The sequence below is a fragment of the Oxyura jamaicensis genome, chromosome 3, assembly GCF_011077185.1.
Source record: "Oxyura jamaicensis isolate SHBP4307 breed ruddy duck chromosome 3, BPBGC_Ojam_1.0, whole genome shotgun sequence".
NCBI classification, from domain to species: domain Eukaryota; kingdom Metazoa; phylum Chordata; class Aves; order Anseriformes; family Anatidae; genus Oxyura; species Oxyura jamaicensis.
Window position 1 is genome coordinate 45,624,863 of NC_048895.1, and position 12,829 is coordinate 45,637,691.

General features: G+C 39.2%; 1 protein-coding gene across 2 annotated transcripts in view; it reads left to right on the top strand.

The window, feature by feature from the left end:
- PDE10A (phosphodiesterase 10A) overlaps positions 1–12,829 on the top strand; it is a 368,478-nt gene that overhangs the window by 108,775 nt on the left and 246,874 nt on the right. The window lies entirely within an intron of this gene.

Genomic DNA, 12,829 nt, shown 5'->3' on the forward strand with positions numbered 1-12,829 from the left:
GTTGCTTCATAATGGCCTTGGAAATTGTGTTATGTTTTATATGCATATACGTGTAGTGTTTTACAAATAAATATGAAGGCATTTCTCTTTTCACCAGTAACTTGCAGTCCAAGGTCTTGACCCTGCAGAAATAGTTGTGTGTGATTCATAGAATGATCCAAGACGTAAGGCCAGAAGGGACATTAGATCGCCCTGTGGGATTTGTTCTGCAGTACAGCCGGTTTCATGTTACCCATTTCGACTGTCTTGTACTCAGAAACATGTGTTTGGCTAAGCAGATTGTCCAGAGAAGCATTCAGACATGATTCAAGGATCTCAAAGGGTGGAGAGTCTGCTGCTTCTCTTGGTAGCTAGCTCCAGTGCTTAATCATCTCCTCTCTTTAGAGTTTGCACCCTATTTTCAACTTGCATCTAGTTTCAGCTTTCAGGCCTAGCGCTGGTCCTCTGCTGCCCGAGCTATCCCAGTGCTGTGACTTCAGGCCTGCTTTATCTTGGAGCATTATGTATGGAACATCTCAGTGGTTCTGGTGAAACATCTCCTGTTCTTGAATAAACGCCTTTTTGTTGTTGTCGGGGTGTGTTTATCCCAGTGTATGCTTTGGGATAGAGCAATTATTGCTGCTCTTCCAAGCAGAAGCTGAAATTGTTCCCCCGCAGTAGGTCAGGAGAAGGGCCTGCATTTTTTCCTCTTTCCTACCTGCTGTATATTTGCTTAAAGACCAGCTGTGAACAGTTTTGAATGGTTTTATTAAGGAAAAAATAGTTCAATAAGCTTCTCTGTAATCTGTGATAATTAAAAGCATTTGCATTTTATTTCTAGAAAGTTGGTTAAGGGGAAACATTTTTTTTTTTTTTTTCTGGCTTTACTGGGAACTGTTTCTTACATATGCTTGGTGTAATATGAATTTGACCCAAATGCGTCTTAATGGTATTGCTTGTGTATGTTAGAAAACCAGTGCGGCATGCCCTAAGCTGCGCTGTACCGCATGTATAATTTCTTGCAGTTGATGTCTGTATTGAGTCATCCGAAAATTAATTCTTTGTTTGCTTTCCTGATGCACATGAAGACTTTTAATTTTATAGCAGCATCATACCATTTGTTATTGATTGCAGACCTTTATTTTCTAAATATTTTAGGTGTCAGGAAGCCATTTCCTGGGTTTGTTGGTTTGCTTGCACACATCTTGCATATTCCTTAAAATTAAAGTTTGAGGGTCTTAGACTCTTGAATTATAACAATTTCATTTTAAAACGTTTTCTTGTAGCCTGTTGATTTATTTTCAATTTGAGGTTATTAATCTGTCAGGGACAGAGCGATCTGATTTGTTTCAAAAAATCTGGCTGTATCTACATCATACCTTATGAGGTGTGCATTCCATGCACACTTCTGCTGGTGGTAGCACAAATCTGCCTAGACCTCCTGGGAATTGTGCACTTGTCTATACTTTCATTGTATGAGAGGGCAAAACTTTGTTTTCTTCCCAACACCTAATGGCACATGTGCAGCCCAAGTAAAACAGACGCTGCACAAGTGTATAAGTCACTGTATAATGTTGTATAAGTCATCTGTGACTCTACTGTTGTGTTCAGGTATTACTGAATTTATTTTCTCAAGGGTATAATTAGTTTCTTTAAAAAAAAAAGTGATCGTGAGATATATTGCTTAACATCATTAGTGCTATTTATGCCTTGACCAGAATTTTTTCATGGTGCTCAGTTATATCTGAGCCAAGACACTGCAGGTGGCTAGCAGAGGAATTGGTAGTCATGAAGCAGAGCTTTGTGGGGCAGCTGCCTGTGTCCACTGTTTTCAGTAGCTTTGCGGTAGTTGTACTCGTGGAGCCCATACTGGCTATATAAAATAAAAATAGCTTCAGTGTGCCACCCAAGGCAAGGTATTTCTGTGCCCAGTCTAAGGCAATGTCAAGTGAGAAAGGTCAGAAGAGCAATGTTCAGCAGAAGTTGTCCACAGGAATCTGTGGGGATATAAGCCCCTAGAGTTACAGTAGTTGTCTCCTATGATAACTTGATTCAGGTGCATAAAATATGGTAAAAGTCATTGATCAACCCATGACTTTTCTTTAAGAGAAATAAATTTATTGGAAAGGAACAGGGAGTTAAGAATTCCTTCTACCAATGTCTAACTTGCTTGTTATTGACCAAGTCACCCAAATTCATGTATACTGATGTGTTTGCACTAATGTGGCATACTTAATATTCAAGAATGTGATGCACAGTTCTCAGGCATGCTGGCAAGCTGAAATTTTCAGGTAGGCAAATTTTGTTCAAAGAGATGGATCATGTGGACTTGATGATCTTGAGGTCTCTTCCAACCTAGAAATTCTGTGATTCTGTGATTCTGTGAAAATTAGACTTTTAGATTTTATAAACAGAGACCACAAATCCAAGGTATGCAGAACCATTATTAAAATTCGACTCATATAATGATCTTGTATCTAAACTCCAATACCAGGTTGAGTCCTTTTGTGCTATGGATTGCACAGAACGTAATCCAAATGTCAGTGTGTATTTCAAAGAAGGTACACTGAGGCACTTAATAATAATTTGTTCTTAATTCCATTGTAATGGTGGCCTACGTGTACAGAGTGGTGTTATTAATCAATCATTTGTAACAAAATCATGGATGTAGGCTGTGCCACATTAAAACTTCTACAGCAAGGATAGGCATGTTTAAGATAATTCACTGAAAAAAAAAATGCAGAAAGTCTTAAAGAAAGGACTTACAAAAGACAAAGAGCTACATGTAAAATGAAATGAGACAGCTTGTCAATGTATTTAACATACTGCTTACAGCTGATATTTCAGATGGGTTGAAATACTGAGAAGTGTGGTACACATCAAGGCAGTTTGTGTGTAAAATAAATGCTTTAATAAATATTTGCATTTGCCCTTTCTGAAAGACGATCTTATTGGCTTGACTGCTTTGTTTTTGTTTTGTTTTGTTTTGTTTTTATTTTTAACTTCTCCGTCTTCTCCTCTAGTTATTGGCAGCTGAAAGCAAGTAATGATCAAACATCCTCTGTTTTCAGTACGATGTGATTAGTGTCCAAACAAAGACAGCAGAACAATGCAATTCTATCTGTCTGAAATAGTCTGCTGGCTTGCATTTTAGAAGCATTTACTTTCCTGTTAAAAAGAAAACTTGAACACCATGCCTGTATATCTGTGTTAGGACTTTGAGTGGGTAAGGAGGGTGGAGTTGACTCTTCAAGTTAATTGCATGTAATGTGGGAAAATGGAATCCTGAAGCTGGAGTCTGAATTTTGCCACTTCTGTTAGTTTTCATACTTTTTAGATAGAGGAATGCTACTACTTTCTGGTGGTATTCCTCCTCAAATCTATCATCTTTCAGTTTTAATTTTTCAGATTCTGTTTTAATTGTAAAGCTTCAGGTAAAAGCCTTGTGTAGCTTTCCATGTATTTTCTTTTCAGTATTACACCCATGCCTCTGATATTGTTAGCTGAAACATCATTTAAGCTGCTCTAACTATGAGGTATGGGAAAAGCTGGACTCCACCATAAAGCAGCATGTAACAGTAGCAGTGTGCCCCAACACAAAGCAAAAGCAGGTGATGGCCATCTAGATTTTGTTGGAGAGACGGCATGGCTCAGTAGCTGAGATGTAGGAGGAACAGAACTGCAGAAACTGGATGCAGTTTGTAAACCTTGGTCTCCTAATTAGGCACCTTGGTGAAATATCTATGGAAAGGTGATGTGGATCCCTTCCAGTGCAGCAAGAAGTCATCTCCTCCTTGGTTGCTGTTCCTTGGTTTCACAGAAGGATGGACATGGGTGTTACTGGAATTGCATCCATTTTCTGGTACTGCACCTTGGTGACCTGCTTCCTGTCAGCTCTTCCCTTGAGGAATTCAGGCTGCAGCACCCTAGGGAGGCTAACAGGACCATGTACCCATGCTGTCAATGGCCCGACTGGTTAGTGACTACTAATGACATAACTGATCAGTGTCAGGGTCACATCCTACTGTCATTTTGACATGAACAGGTGTGACATAGCCCCTCTGTAGATCAAGACACCTATGATACATGACAAACTGAAAAGAGTTCTCTCTGAGGAAGAGCAGGATGGCTACAGGATGGCTCCCAGTCTTTCCAGAAAGTATTATTTTCTTCCATGAATAAATTTCTCTTCCAACCTTGCTAGATAGCACTTTCTGTTAGGGAAATAGTTTCTGAAAGCAGGGAGCTTAAACTGGAGGTGAAGTAAGAGGGAGATCTGTGCCAAAGAAAACAAACAAAGAAGGCGTTCCTGTTTGAGGTACAGGCCAGAAGGTCATATGGATTATCTGAGACATGCCAGGACACTGTCTTGAGAATGATTACGTATTTCAGAGAACATGTTCTGCTCTTGCGCTCACAGAGACACGCGAGTGATTATACTACCCACTTGTTTTGTCTTAATGGAACCAAGATGAGGAGAATCTAATAGAATTATTATTATTATTATTATTATTATTTTAGGGGCAACTGAACCATATAGTTTGGACACTGGTCCATAAATGAGTTTTATCTGAATTTGAGACTTGTGTTAGTATTAAACCTGTTCAGTCCATCTTTGACATTGCCACTGTAATTTCAATCATTATTTTTAAGATAAGAGAAGGCACAAGGAACCCACTATGTCAGTTTATCTTACAATAACTTCACTGAAAATTTCAGGATTTTGTTGCTGTTCACTTAGCAGATCTTTATCTCAAACAATGTGAGCTCTTGTCTCTCCTGGTCTGTCTCCCATTGTGGGAGCTATCTTGCCTGTTGTTGCTGGCCATTTGACCCAGATTGTGAGTGGTTCATATAGCACTGTAAGCTATGTGAATGCTTTGAAACCTAAGCTATCCAGGTCAAGCCCACTTACCTGAGAAATTGAGGCCTGAACCACCCTTTCCAATATACAAAGATATTTTATGTATTTGGAAGAAAAGAGACGTGTTTTGAAAGAAGATTAAGTCTCCCACTCTTGCTGGTAATTAACAATTACCTAGGCAAAGAACACCCTTCCATGGTGAAAAGTGACTCACCACAGTTAGTGAGTTGTGTCATGCTTTTACCTATTTGATGGTCGAGCACAGGCTTTTCATATGAGGTTGTGTTAGCTGCTCTCTTCATTGTCCAGAGCTCCCGTTTAATCTAAGTGCCCTTTGCACCCAAGTATTGAAGGAAGAGCTTGTTCCACCCTGAGAAAACTGTTTCGGTTTGTAGTAATCACATCTTAAATCTGGAGATGCTTCCCTTTTCTTTCTCTTGAAAGGGCTGTAAAAGATTTTGGGTGATGTAAATCTCAGAGCACCCCCTGCTTTTCTGAATACACCATTCAGTGGCACTCAGTACTGTGTGAATAGGATCTAGAAGTGTAGATTTAAGGTTTGCTCTGCACTGCCTAGTAGATCAGCCTAACCGAATACACTGCATTGCACTGGTGGGGTTTAAAGTATCAGTAGTAAGTATAGAAATTAAGAGCTCTAATTAGTTGAGAAGGATAAGAAGAGTTCAGGTTTAATTTCCAGTTATTCATAAAATGATTCTGGTTAATGGATCCCACATTCTCCATTGTTGGGATCTGAGTCTTGTGTGCTCTTATGTGAGGGTTTAGTTATGATATTCACAGTCTTCCTCCAGTCAGTAAGCAGAGTTCACACATACAAAAATAAAACACTGGCCTTCTTTCAAATTATGATGAGAACATAGAGATGGCTTAATTTGACAGAGAGGAGCACACAGGCTTTGAAACAGACGTTGTTTCTAGCCTGTTTTCCTCTGTTTGTAGGTTGATAAGAAGCAGCTAGGGGAGAATATGTAATTGCACCAGTGCAACAGAAACTAACCCATGAGGATGGTTTTATCTGAACTGGGAATAAGTAGCGTTTGAAAATAATGAAACAGTTTTAAGGTTTGAATTTGTAAAGGAATATATTTTGTAAACAGACTAAACAAGGAAGAACCTTCTGAAAATCAAATACATTCCAGGCAGTCTTTCCTTCCCATTGACAGCTTAACTTAGAGGTGCTTTAAAAGAAAGCAGTTGTGTTAGTGCTTGAAAAAGGTTTGAGTGTGTCTCCACTGGATGTCAGTAAAAGTCAAGGAACAGAAAACAAAATGAGGTATTGCAAATATGTTGATCCAACTCACAATGAAATGTCAATCGTGTGTTATCCATAAATCTGCAGGCTGTGGAATGACATTGTGCCAGGTACTCAAATTATGGGGTACTGAACACCTTGCTCTTGTCTTTTCAATGACACACAAACCCTTTTCTTAGAAAAAGTCTCAAGGGCTTTTCAGACTAGTCAAAATTGAACCATAAAAGTCATGAAACTGCATTCTCCTTCACCTTAAAGGGTCACAGTTTGTTTGGCACTGACTGACAAGACTTCTTCCAAAGAAGCCAGAAGAAATAGCTGACCTGCTGGTCATTGCTGCACTTCCTTGTACTTCAGCAAGATTCTTTGGCCAGAGATGCTAAGAAATCTCAACACTAGCTTTTCTGCAAAGACATTGTCAGACATAATGTAAATAGCAACTAATAAAGAAGGTTAGAAACAGGACATCTACACTTCTGGTGCTATTATTCCACTTCAAAGAAGGATCAGGAAATACATGTTGGGGGAACTGAGATGTTCGTGTTTTAGGGTTTGAATATCTCTCAGCCTAAGAACTCCAGACAGCAGGCTTTGTTGTTGGTGATGGCAGTATTCATTTAGTTTGGCATAAGAGCAGGCTGTGACCTACAGAGTTTTAGTTTAAAAAAGCTGTCCCTGCTACGTGCCAAATGTGTTCATGCTAAGTAATTTTACTTTAAAAAATACCTCCTCGTCTAAGCATGTTAACAATCTGAAGTTATTTTCAAGGAGAGCCGTAATGTGGATGAACTGAATCTAGCACTGGGTTTTGTATCTGTTCTGCCTCTTGCAGTGTATGGGGTCTCCCAGTGCTGTTCACATGAAGGTGTTCAAAAAATGTCTGTGAAGGTTGCTGCAGTTGGGTGAAAGGAGCTCTCACCTGGTGATGCTCCATTTTAGGGAACTGATGTTTCCCTGTATCTCCCCCAGCTGAAGAAAACATGCTGCTGCTTCTTAAGACCTAGGGGTTACATTGGTAGGAGCATATTTAGCCTCTAGGATGAATATTAGCTTTCTGGATTCTTGGCTGAATTTCTAGTAGTCTTAAAGTGTGGTGTGGGTGGCTGAATCAGTAGGTGCAGCAGTTCATAAATGGAGTAAAAGAACTTTTTGAAGGTCTTAAATTCAACTCTTGATGAGGATGACAAACTCTGAGAAGCTGATTAAATTGTCAGTGATTCATGTGATGACTTAAAGCTCTTTGTGTTACAGTAACTTCACTAAGGAAATTTAGTGTCATAAAATTTCCTCAGTTTTTTTTTTGTGTGTATATTTACAAAAAAATTGTTAAAAGTTATGAATCTTTTCCAATAAACTCACCCTACTGGAGATTGATCCAAAGTCCATTTGTAACACGGCTAATCCTTTCACAATGTTTATATCTGTCTTTGAGTCCCTCACCTTATCCTCAAATAGCTTTTCTATTTGATTTAATCCATTTTCCCCATATATTGTTGGAAGGATAGAAGAAATAAAGATAGTAATTTCCTGAAAAAGAAAAAATGGATGGCTCCATATAGACGGGAGTGTCAAAAGCAAGCCTCCATTAACATTTTCTCCTTTCTGTCTTCCTAAAGGTAGTGATCCCATTGCCAGCAGGACACAGGCTGTCAAGGCCTGTGCTGTCACTTGGCTAGCCCAACACAGATGGCTGAGGGAAACAAGCAGAGAAGGAAAGCCTCTTGGCATATGGGAGAGATTTGACTGAGCAGGGAAGCATTAGGAGCTGTAGAACAGAAATCTGTAGTAAACCATGCCATGTTAGTTCTGCTATTTGTAAACCTGATTTTTAGTGTCATAGGTTCATAGGAAGATTGGGCAGGAGCTGCTGGAGGCCATCCGGTCCACATCTTTGAAGGCTGGAGATCATTAAGAACAATGATTTGTGATGGAGGTCTGTCTTCAGTGCCTCCTGTAACGTCCCACTACCCCCGCAGGCAATCTACTCTCATGTTTCACCAACAACAGCTTTGGAGTTTATCCTAATATTGAAAGAAAATCTTTCTTGCTTAAATTTAAGCTTATTACTGCTTAGTCTGTCCATTGAGAATATGGAGAACTCTTGAAAACTCTACATAATCTTTTCCTTAAGGCTTGCTTTTTTATCCAAAGCAGAGACTGAAAACCAGAATAAATGAACTCTAACTACTAGGTACTAACCAAGAGGCCTTTCTAACAGTACAAGCTTCAAGAGCAGCATCGCAGCTGATTCAGTGCTGGAGTTTTCAGTTGACTTCTGTGTTCCCAAAGACACAGCTGTGTGAACTAACAAAGTGATTCATGATGTGGTCTTTGTAGCACCTCTATGATATCATGTTGACTGCCTCTGAAGAGATATTGAGTGTCATAGAAGACTGTGGTTAATGGGTATTGGACTCGGAGGTCTGATAAACATGCCTATAATCAGCACTCTCTATTATTTGTTTTTGTGTTGTTGGTGTTGATACAGTGCCAAAAGGCTTTATTAGAAGTAGGATTACAAAACAAAGAAAGGCAGAAACTTGGCTGTGAAGGGCTTTAATGTAAGATGCAAACAGTAGGAAGAGGCAAGAAATGAAAGGAGGCTTGATAAGGGAGAATGAATCATGAAGCATGCTGTGGTTTTTGGAGGCTGCATATATTTCTTTATGGTTTTAGTGTACCCAGTCCTAGCTGACATGTATGACTATACAGTCTGGAATGTATTAAACATTTTAAAAGGTATTTAGAAAAGGGCAAGTTGAATTTAGTTGTCAGTGTGGTGTTACCTGTACTGGTGAGGTAGTAGCATAATCTTGGTAATGTTCAGTATATTATAGCAAGGGACTGGCTATTTTAAATACAATATGAAAGTAATTTCGTGCTCACACTGAGCTGCTTTATACATTTATTCTGTTAATCAAATTTTCAAGCATAATCAAAGCGGTAAGAGATAGTTAAATAGAGATTCCTGGCATGCACAGACATTATAATATTTTATTGAATCTTCTAGTTAGTTTGCTATAACTCAAACTATCCATCCTTTAATTAAAAAACTCTGAGCCTTAAAATTACTAATTATGATAACTAATGCTTGGTTGCTGATAGCTTGTTGGACCTGCTGCTTTTCTTAAGAGGCAAGTGCTCTCTGTTGTCTCCATTTGTTTCAGAATAATGAGATTCAGAGAGGGCTAAATGCAGGTGCAGTTCTTATTTTCTCCAATGGAAATGTCATCCTCCTAACACTGAATTTGATTTTGTCTGATGATGACTGCATTCTGGCAGCACCTTGCGGGTGTGTCAAGTGCTTCTGTGTTATGTACAGAGTACACATGTAACAAAAAGATGCTCCTTGTTCCTTATTGCTTAGGATTTAAGTTTTAAGGAACCTGAAAAACATGATTCTCTTGACTAGCTATGAGAGTGGTGTTCCTTCCCCCCCCCCTTCCCAAAACACTGGAAGCATGTCAGCAATGTAATCTTTGAATTCAATAGGAGGGGAATATAATACAGATATTATTGTGAAGGATGAATACCCTGGTAATTGATTTGAGATGGCATTCATATCTAGGGAGCCTTTTGTTTGGATGCTGTTTTGGAATGCTGAGATTTTGAACTTATAATGGAAATAAGATGGATAAAGTATGAATTATGATGGACATTGAATGAAGGACATAATTATGAAAAGAACAGGAAGAAAGGAGACTTCTGAGGCTTTTGTTTGTTGTGGGAACCTTAATGAGAGAACACGGTTAACAGATGTAAGGCCTCAAAGTCTGCAGTCACAGGCACAATACAAAACCCTGCAATAAATAGTTCCTGCTGAACAGAGCAGAGAAGTAGGAACTTGGAAAGCTTAGGAGATGGGCAACACCAGTTGGCAGCAGCATTAGTCATGTACATCAGTAGCAATAGGGGAGATGGATAAGAAGCCACTTGTTAAAGGGAGCAGGTTCATCGCAGAAGGGAACACTGATCGTTTCTTCTCTATTTCTTTTGCTTTGGGGTGTGGGAATTTTACAACATAGAGTTTTCAGGAACTAAGAGCAACTGCTTTCAGTCCGCACCCAAAATAAATGAAGAATAGCAATGAAATGGGTGACTCAGAGAAATGACTGACTCTAAATCCAGCAACTGATTGGATGGAATGCTTTCTTGAGTCCTAGACATCTGTATCAGACTTCTGAGCCTGTTTTGGTGCTTGCTCTTCCAAATATCTGGTAGCTGAATATTTTCCAATCCATATTTGGACATAGTTGATTCATTCATAAGCAGAATATTCGTGCTGTTCAGGAAATGCAGTAGTTTGCTCACACAGATCTAATTCAAATGATGGTGTAAAACTAGCCATTATTTTAATTTCTGAAATAGAATCAAATCATATGTTGAGAACTCCATGTGAAAGCACAAATGATACGAGCTACCTATGAGTAAGTCAGGTGAAACAGAGGAAATGCTGTTCTTTTATTTTAAAATATTGATATTTAGTTAGCTACTCTTGTCTTGAACTTTAAAACATTGCTAAGTGATATTTCCTTATAACGATAAGATGGGGTCTCACGCATCACATTGGTTGGAATTTTTCCCAGACAAACCTCTGAACAAGAAATTGGCCACCATATAGTTTGCTCTTTGCTTACTTTACAAAATGCTTGAACTTTGCTGCTGTGTTTCTTGTGGGGTTTAAAAGTACTCTGTGTGTGCAGGTGGAATTGCAGTTCTTCAGCCGTGCCATCAGAGTAATATCAGCTTTGAGTGTTTGCAATGGGAATATTGTGTGTGATTTCATAGTTCTCTGACACAGTTTGTGTTGGGCTTCATGTCAGAGCTATAGAATAACAGACTAGACTTGAAGAAAGCCAGATCATTGTATTTTGGGGTACTGCAGACTGGACATGCACTTTTGACTCAGGTAGCTACACAGCTGTGGGATTAGTGTTTCTCTGGCAGGTGATGATGAAACCCTGCAACCATCTGCCTGCAATTCCATAATTTTCAAAACACTAAAGTCTTGTTTCTTAACTTTTTTTTTTTTTTTTTGAGAAGTTATCCAGAACCTCCTTCTGGGACTGGTGTGTGTATATGTGAGGGGGAAACAAACCAACCACCCTCTAAAATAAGAATTAAGGTGAGGACTACAACTCTGAAAAGAGGGAGAATTTCCAAAGCATAAATGGTGATGAGACTCAGCTCCCTTCCAAGGTTACTGAGGAGTCTTATGGCATAGCTGAGAAGAGAATACAGGCACCCCTGCCACAGCCAAGGGCACGGCCTCCCTTATGTAGTTTGGGATTTAGGGCTTTTGTCTCCCTTTCTTGTAACATTTTTGTTTTCTCCCAATAGCTTCATGGGTTCTGCACGCCACAAAAATAGTCAAGAAAAACTGCTTTTATTTCTGTTTTCTTGATGACCTTTTAAAAAGTGTATGAACAGTAAGAATCGAGCTTGTTGCCATAATAATCAGCGATCAAATCAATAAAGTGAAGCTGGTTGCTAAGGGAAGGCCATGTATAGTCATGATGTAACCCCGACTGCAGCAGCCCGTCTCATAACCGGAGAGAGAACATTGAGGGGATGATTCTTCTGCAGGGAAGGCTGCTTAAATCTGTATTCAGCATAGCAATGTTGATTTAAAGTACCTTTCTTTGTTATGGCAACAGAAGGGAACTATCACGTCTTTTGAAATATCTAATCTTACTTCCTTCATTGACCTTGTTCTTGATGAACAGGATTAAATATCCTTGTAGGAAATTTGCTTCAGTGAACACGCTAGAAGTATGTAGAGATGTGTATATCTGTAGAAGTGAAGCGTAGCAAGCTACTTATAATACAAACTGAATTAGCTTTTCACCTTTTTCTCTTCCACGTTCACCGTTTCAAAATAATCACCCCAAATACAACAGCTTTGATGTTACAAGAGGTTAGTCCTCATCCTTGGCTTCTTTGTAGGCTTACCTCAACATAGAACAATTTTTCATGGTTTTAAAGCTTTTAATCCGTAGCTGCTATACTGCTACCGATGGCTGAAGTCACAATGACTTGCTCTCAGCCCAGCTATCACCAGCAAGTCCTTTGGCCTTTGGAACTGCTGGCAGCTGGTCTGACTGAGAGGGACTAGATAACTGGCCTTGCTAGGTGGGTGGTGGTGTGACGTTGGCCACAGAATCAATTTTGGATGTCTGCATTTTTCCTCAGCTTTGTAGCAGGCTTCTTGGCTGCAGCTGGGCCATCAGACCATTGTGTGTTGAACAATCACTGAACAAAATAGAATTCTTGAAGCACAATATGGATTGTCAGCCCAAGGTTACTGCGCAGTCAGAGAGAATAGTTAATTCATCTTGTAAATATTTTTACCTTGGGTGTTTATAAAAGCCATATAGAGAACAGGATATCTCAGAGGTGTTTAATAAGAGAATCAGGAATGCTTCCCTTGAAGGCCTCCAGATCAGATATCTCTTCAGGTAGCAGCTCCTGCAAACTGAATATTGAGCAAAAGAAATAAATTATTCAGTTGATTATTATTTTTTTTTGCACTCATTGCAAAATACTGATCACAAAAGAGTGCTAGCTACCATCCTTCTTAGAGAAACCAACAATTAAATTGCCATAGAGATTTTACCTCTTGAGCTGCTGTTCTCCTGAGTTGGAGTTAGCACCCTTTGCTTGTACAACCAATGCTTGTATCTACCTTCCCTTTATTCAGGAGTTTTAGATTC